The sequence below is a fragment of the Dromaius novaehollandiae genome, chromosome 4 (assembly GCF_036370855.1).
Source record: "Dromaius novaehollandiae isolate bDroNov1 chromosome 4, bDroNov1.hap1, whole genome shotgun sequence".
NCBI lineage: Eukaryota > Metazoa > Chordata > Aves > Casuariiformes > Dromaiidae > Dromaius > Dromaius novaehollandiae.
In genome coordinates, this window is record NC_088101.1 from 19,761,442 (window position 1) to 19,769,186 (window position 7,745).

General features: G+C 49.7%; 1 long non-coding RNA gene across 1 annotated transcript; it reads left to right on the top strand.

Moving 5' to 3' along the window:
* The first annotated feature begins 923 nt into the window (after nucleotides 1–923).
* Nucleotides 924–4,864, top strand: LOC135328162 (uncharacterized). Its single transcript, XR_010388903.1, has 2 exons — nucleotides 924–1,238; nucleotides 2,004–4,864. It is a non-coding gene; the product is annotated as an uncharacterized LOC135328162 (long non-coding RNA).
* The last annotated feature ends 2,881 nt before the right edge of the window (nucleotides 4,865–7,745 follow it).

The following is a 7,745-nucleotide window of genomic DNA, read 5'->3' on the forward strand; positions in this document are numbered from 1 at the left end:
ACAAAGGGCCAGGATTTCGAAACAGAGCAGCAGCCACACACGGCTGGTTTGGGTTTTTAAAAGAGCCCGGCTCCCGTTTAGGCTTCAAAGCAGCTGGTCTGTCAAAAGGCCCACGGACGTATTGAACCTCCTGACATCTTGATTTTTAATTTAGCCTTAAATATTGTAAAGGGATCGGTTAAGTGCTGAACTTCTTTTTCTTTTAGGCGGCTGCAGCCGAATGGAGCGGAGCTGTATTTTTAAAATCTCGCCCCATTTTCTGCGTAGTGGGGACAGGGGAAATTGGCTTTCTGCGAGCGCCAAGGCAAGAAAGGATGTAGAAAGCTTACTGAAAAAGAGCTGAAAATTGCCTGCTGTCACTGTATCTTTGTCTCAGTAAGATGCACCTTGTCTGCAGAAATACTAGTAGCTTCCTACTTTGTTATTCTACGTATAAAAAAACCTAGCACTGGCCATTTTAAGAAACTAGTCATGAGTGTGGATTATTTTAATACCTGGTCAAGCGATGAATCATGATTTAGTATTCTTGTGCCATATTCCTTCAAAGCACCTTAAGCTGATCTGAGTACGTGAGCCTGATCTTCTCAAAAATCTCAAATGAGCGAGAAGTAGCTGAAATCATCCTGAAAAAATGCACCTGGGTAGTAGGTCATTTCTTGGCAGGAAGAGGTGGGAAAGGGGAAAAGCAGGAGAGCGGTAAAGGCCAAGAAAGAATTTGCTGGGAAGGAGCTCAAGATGGGTCCCGGGGGAAGTCCCTCAGGGCTTCCACGAAGGTGAATAACTAGCATTAAACGGCCCGTCAGCTCACTTTCCTTTCTTTCTCGTGGAAAACCCTCACACAGGCTGCAGCCACCTGAATTTATTCGTTCTTTGTATTATTTGATAAATGCCTTTTCCATGTTTTTTCTCTAAATTCTAGGCACCCTAAAGCTTTCTCCTATTAAAAAGCTTGGTTGGAGACAGGTCTCAGAAAGTCTCCTCTCTTCTGGGTGCGCGGGGCACCGGGGCAGCCGGCTCAGAGGCAGATGGAGGCACTAGGGAAGCAGAAAGAGGGATAACACGGAGGCCCTCCTCCTCTCCCCCCATCCATACCGGTCACGCAGACACGGCACAAGCAAAGAAGCTGCTCCAGCGCCCAGTCCCACGTGATCCAAGAGACCCCGCGACACGCGGCGCAGCCGTTGCCATCCCGGGCGCCCAAGTAGATAAAGATAAACTTGTCTTTACTCTTTTAAGAGGTAAGTGGTGTCAAGCCCCAAGAAGTTTGCCTCCTGCTGAGGCGGCCACAGGCAACGCGCGATACTACGTGTGGTACTTAACCGTGCCCTGATATTTTGCTTTTGGACACAGGAAGGGGGTGAGTATGAGCACTTTTTATCCAAAAATACGTGGGCTTTTTGGATAAAAAGATAGCTCCGCTCTGCCCCGGCACTCGAGCCCCGGGATACCTGTCTGCAAAGGGAAACCGAGGCAAGGGCACTGCCCTGGCAGCAGCGCCCGGCTCTGTAACCACGGGCAGGGAGCGCCGAAAAGAGCCCGGTTAAAGAAAAACAGGAGCTCTCCTGGTTTTCTTTCAACCCATGCAGTTAAACAGGTGCCAGGTTTGCAAGCAGCCCGGCGTACGGATGTCTAAGACAGATTTGTATTGATTTAGAGTCGGCACGTTACCAAACTAAGAGAACCTGCGATAAACTAATTTTATGCCAAGTTAAGCATCTACCAAAAAGTCTTGCCGTGGTTAAAATAAATTGGAATTTAAACAAAGTAAAGTTAATTTGCTAAAACTGCGGCGAGACACGATGAGGCTCCCCACATCTTGGCCTTACAAGGGCATTTGAGGGAGTTACGCACGTAATTCTTCTTACACAGAAGAAAGTCTGGATTTGAATTTGTACAGCAATGTCAAGTGAAAAGGGTTTTATGAACAGATTTTAAGAAATAATCCTGATTACAATTTAAAGGCCTGGTTCTAATTCTTTTACTAACATAATTTCCTATTATAGCGTAAGTCACCGCTGGGAGAGGGCGAGGTAGCAGACAGCAGCTAAAGCCAAGGCAAAGCCACGGGACGGCATGTAAAAGAACTGCAGCTAAGCAATCAGATGTGGCGATTAAACACGCGTGATCCTTTATCAGCGGGACGGGGGCGGCAAACAGGGCTGCGCAGGTGGGAAGTTCATCCCCCCGCGCGCCGTTGCCGTCAGCGGGAGCCCTCGGCGTGCACACCTCGCCGTCGCAGCCCTGAGAGCAAGCCCACGCGCAGGTACCGCGTAACCACCTAGACGGATAGGGTGACGGTATAACGTGGCATTTGGCAGATAAATTAAGGAAATACAGCGAGATTCAGGCAGCTCAAGTAAAGGGGTCTGCAGAGCAGACGGCAATGCAATGCGCAGCCGTAACGCGGAAGCAGAAAGCGCTGGGAGCGGTGTACAATCTGGAGGCCACAGCCAAAACCGCACGGGCAACGTGGGGCAGCAGCGCTGCTCCGTGCTGGACGCGACACTCGACAGCGCGCTGCCGGCACGTAACGCCCCGCGGAGCTGGGGCGGCCGTCACTGCCGCGGTGCTCGGGGGGACCAGACGCCAGGCCCCAGGGACGGCGGGGAAGCGAGCCGAGCGCTGCGCTGGCGGCCGCGTCGGAGGTCGTGGCTGACCCGCCGGGGGTCCTCCTGACCCCAAAGCTGCAATCGGCTCTCAAACCGCCCCGTGAATAAGTAAGTTCAATATTGCGACCGCCAAGCAATCGACAATCATGAGTTAACCCTAAATCAGCAGAATAGCTTGAAAACCATCATCATCATCAGAGGTATGACACTTCTTTGGCCGTTTTTTCACCCTCAGCCTTTATGGGGTAACTGATGTCACGATTTGAAGAGTTCACGCACAACTTTGAGGAGAGCAATGCCTATTTACTTAAGAAAGGTGTCATCCTAACAAACTCACTTGCCTCCGGGAGCCAGAGTTTTAAGAAATACCGGAGATAGGGAACTATGGAAAAACCCTAAGAGTCGATCAAACCGAAGCCGCATGGAAGACAAGTTCATTCTGCTCCTGATATCACAATATTTCCATGTTAAAGATCTGAACGCTGGACGTCCCTTTGCATATCTGGAAACTCTTTATTTACGAAGCTTGATTTTTTGATATCCCATCTAGCATCTATAGTCAAGGACATCTCTTGCCCCGGTTCAGATGTTTCAGTCGAAGATAGATTAATCTCTTTTTCCCTCCCGATCTGGGACCTGAAACAGCTTTGGGGCGGGAGGGAGGCAGGAAACAAGAGGGGAGTTAAGCCTTTCGCTTCACCTTTACAAAACCAGCCGCGCAGCCTTGCTGTCCCCGGAGCAGGCCCACGTCATTGCTGTAGCCACAGCCACACCATCGGCGTCGCCGAGCTGCGGACGACGCGCCGGCTGTCGTGCGGCGACGTGCGATGGACAAAGCGGTGCACGTGAGCACGCCGCGCCAAGGGCTGCCGCTCCAACGAGCCGGCGTGGTGCAGCGAGCGCTCCTCCAAATAAAAATGACGTAAACGTGGCAAACTGAGACTCGTTAGGAGAAGGGAGCACGTTCAAAGATTTCCGCTCCCCGGTCTCCAAAATCCCAAAGTGCACACGCGTCCTTAGATTCAGAAACAACAACTCTGCATCCAGCTATCACCCTCCGCCTCCTCCTCCCCCCTTAAAGCTTACATTTGATTCTCTTTTCCACTGTAAAGCCTCAATCATATTTACACCTGCTTTGGGATCTTTACAGACAAAGACGTTTAACGCTGTGAAATCTTGGGGAAAGGTAGAGCGACATGGTGGATCAATCAGCTGATGCTTCTCTCCTGCACAGCAGGGGCCTCGAGAAAACCGCCTGCATTTTGCGCGGAGGCTCTGCGCTCACTGAATTCTTCCATTTTTCTTTGGCACTAGCCAAGCAGAAAGATATCAAAAAAAAAAAAAAAAAAAGAGAGAGAGAGAGAGAGAGAGAGAGAGAGAGAAAGAAAGAAAGAGAGAGAGAGCGCGACCAAGCAAGCACAAGCCCTTCCGCAAGGCTCCAGGTTTCCCAGCTAAAGCAAACCGTTGGTTTTCCAGGTGAGACGCCATTCACGTGTGTCTCCCTGCTGCACAGGGCTCCAGGTGTGGATGCAGAGGACCTAAAACCTTGAGGTTTTTACACCTAAAAACCAGCCCACATTGATCACAGAGCCCCTCGTGCAGGTGGATCCCGGGATGCTGATCATCCACAAATAGTTCTCCCGGGTTTTTAACATCTCTTACCAGGTGACAAGCAAAGCATAACCTTTATGAAAGCATACGCTTAGGGAAGAATATTGTTTTTTTCCCCTCTCCACGCAAGAAGTGCCTCATCTGAAAACGTGAGAGCACAAAGAAGTGGGCGTTAACGTCAGGGTAAGGAATCAAGCAAACAGGGACAAGCAGTTAAGTTACGCTACCTTTGGGGGGGCCACAGAGGGGATCGCTCCTTTCCCTTCAAATAGCTGCAATGCAATTTTCAAAATATTTGCATCCACTTATTGTAATACACTTGAAATACCACATTCTTGGTCCTTAATAGTCAGTCATGGCAGAGATACCCAGCTCTTACCGAGAACTTAAAGTCAAGGCCTTGGACAAACATCCTGTGCTTGCAGGGAATGTGGTCGGGCACTGGGATCCTGAAAAGCTCTTTCCCTTCACATATTTTTCAATATCTTATTTTTGGTTAGAAAAAACATGTTCATTTCTAATACTTTGTCACTAATGTCACCATTTTTTAAAACTCTTCATGCGGATCTGTCAAGGAAACATTTTAGTTTGGCAATTTTTCATTCTTTCATCCATGGTTTTCTCTTAATAAATACTGAAGTTGACCACAGATTTTTGTTGTTAATCTCTTATCTGAGGAACGTGGCTGCCTTTTTTTTTTTTTTTTTTTTTGCCTGCCAGATCATCAGTTTTATGATGTTGATAGATTTTGTCATAATTGCTAAACTTATCTCAGCTCTAAATGCAGCTATGCAGCCCTTGAGCTTCCCTCAGCAGACGATGAGCTTTGCCAAGGACTGGGGTAATTTGGGTATTCTCCGAAACCGCAGCAAATTTTTAGCGCTCCGCTACACGGAGGTCAGTCAGCTCCTCTTTTTTGCAAAGAAAAGCGGTGTAACTAAAATAATTAAGTGACAATTACGGAGGCAGCCAAGGAGGGCCGCGTGGCCAGCTGGTTTCTGGGGAGGGCTGCAAACGACCACAGCACTTTTGGCAAAGCGGGAACCGCTCCTCGCCTTGCACCAATAAACCCTCACTAACACCTGGCACAGGAAAAGCGCATAAAAGGGTATTTAAAAAAAAAAAAACCCTACTGGCTGAGATGATATCGGAGCTAAACTCAAAGATCTACGGGTGAAGGGACCAGTCCTGTTTAAAAGAAAGAAAACACCCACAGTAAACCAAGCAGCCGAGCCAGGCGAGAGGAGCGGTGGGGCAGCCGGGAGCCCGCGGCAGCGCGTGGCCTTTGCGCGGGAGGGCTTTGCCGTCGTTCTGCTTGGAGCTCTGCCCCGTCTTGTGTTTTTTCTTAAGCTACTTTATTTGATGCCAGCTCCTGAAAAGAAAACGGTAGGAGAAAAGCTCTCAAGGAAAGAATTATTTTTAGCTTAAATAGCTAGGCTAGCAGTTTGCATCGCCAGCGAGGACGCAGGTGTCCGGGACTCTCAGACAGCCGCAGGCAAGATTTTCTAACTCAAAGCAGGGAGGCAGTTTCGGCTTGCCAACTTTCGCCGTCCAGCCCAACCTGAGCGCGGGATGTCTCTAACAGCCGCGACAGGGAGAGGATGAAACGGCCAAGCTCATCTTCACGTGTTAAACCGCAGCGGACGTCTGATACGGGTCCATCCCATCCCTGGCCGAACCTCCCAGCTGCCCTCACCCCGCCTCCTCGGCAAAAACAAACGCGATTTACTGTACAAGCATTAGAGAAGAAAAATAAAGGATAATAACTTTAATTACCAGACCCCCTCTAGATCTTCCCCCTGTTAGGCTTAAGTAGACTGATAGATAATTTAATATCCCAAGTAAGTCTCACTAAATTATCTAGTATGTGAACTTCCAACTTCTACTGCATCTTCAGCAACATGACGTACGGTGCTTAAACGGCACCCACCTCTACCAGAATTGAATTTTGTGATATTTAGGCTCAGGCAACTATAACTAAAGCTTTCTCAGAAGCAGCATAGCGCTGTGTGACCTAACGGGGCAGCCAGAATAAACCAGCATCACTTTGCACAGGACTTCTGATTACTTTTACTTGAGCACTTCAGCTCTGTAATTTACCCCCAGTGAAGCTCCTCTGCCTCAAACTATGGTGTCTCACCTATCTCATGGGTTTCCCATCTCTGTAAACCTTTATGATCTGAATCGTATGTTTTGTATGTTTAGCTCTTAAGGTAAAGCCCAGGGCAGCGAATCCACATGAACATGGGACGTGAGCACCCGGGTGATATCATCCATTCGTATAGCAGTGTATGTCTGTAACAGGAGGAGATTTTTTTCTTACCCTATTTTTTTTTATCCTGTTTTGGACTGTTCTTTGATTCGGTGATGATGACTGAACTTTGCACCAATGAGGTTTACGTTTTGCCAGTATTATGAAAAAAAGACAAAAGCATTCTCCTAAATTCAGATTTAGGCCCCCAGATAGATGCTGATTTCCTGAACTTTGAGCGCTCTGAAGGTCCTATTAACGTGAGTGAAAATCTGGGCAATTTTAGTAAAAGACGACACCAAACACGAAAGGCAGAAGCAGGGCAGACGATTACCTACCAACCTTCCTCCTCGAGGATCTTCTGCTCAGACGCGCATTAACCCGCCTTCCTCTTCGCTGCCCCTGCTCCAGGGGAAGCCAAATTTTCGACCAACCATAGGGGGAAAATGGCACCAGATGCCGTATCGCGGCGCACGGGCGTTTCGCTACGTTGACCTGTGCCGCGTCAAACCGCTGTAGCTGGGACTCCCGGCGGCCAGCGCTGCTGGGGAAAGCTGCCCTCGGACGCCGGGGGAGGAACCAGCAGCTCTGCGCGTCCTACCAGTGCCTAGGGACCAAATCCGCAGGCATTTCCACGATCCTGTGCTGACAGTAGTCACTGCCGTTTTGTTTATTTGCGTGGCACCGGCCGCCGGCGCCTGCTCCGCGCAGGACAGCGCTGCTGGCTGTGCTGCGGTCGTTCACGGCGGAGAACCTCAGCAAGCAGCACCACCCGCTTTCTCGCCTGGGATTAAGAGAAACGGCTGGGTGCTTTTCTCCCCCATAAAGGACGCACTTAAGCAATTTTTGGTACATTTTCCTTCTGTGTTTGACATGAAAAAAAATCGCGTTCGCATTCTCCCACTAGAAACTATTACATAGCAGAGAGTACATCCACGGGCGGTGGAAGTAAGCACCTCAGTCAACATCTTGCCGGCCAAGTCTGTGGTTGCACAAACGAATTCGCTTTGAAACGAAGGGCCAAAAACGAAGGTTTTGGGGGCTGGGGAGCAGTTCTGACACGCGGCTCACCCTGGAAATCCGAAGCCACACACAAGTCCTGCGGGGTTTTCCCTCGGTGACTCCGGTTTGTTTACCGCGAAGCAGCCCGGCGGCGGTGCCCGGGGGTGTGGGCGGCGGAGGTGCGCTGGCACGCGCGCCCGCTGTGCAAGGGGCTGATTCTCCATTCAGAGAGCGTCGCCAGCTCCTGTGTGGGCACCGACCTCATTTTCCTT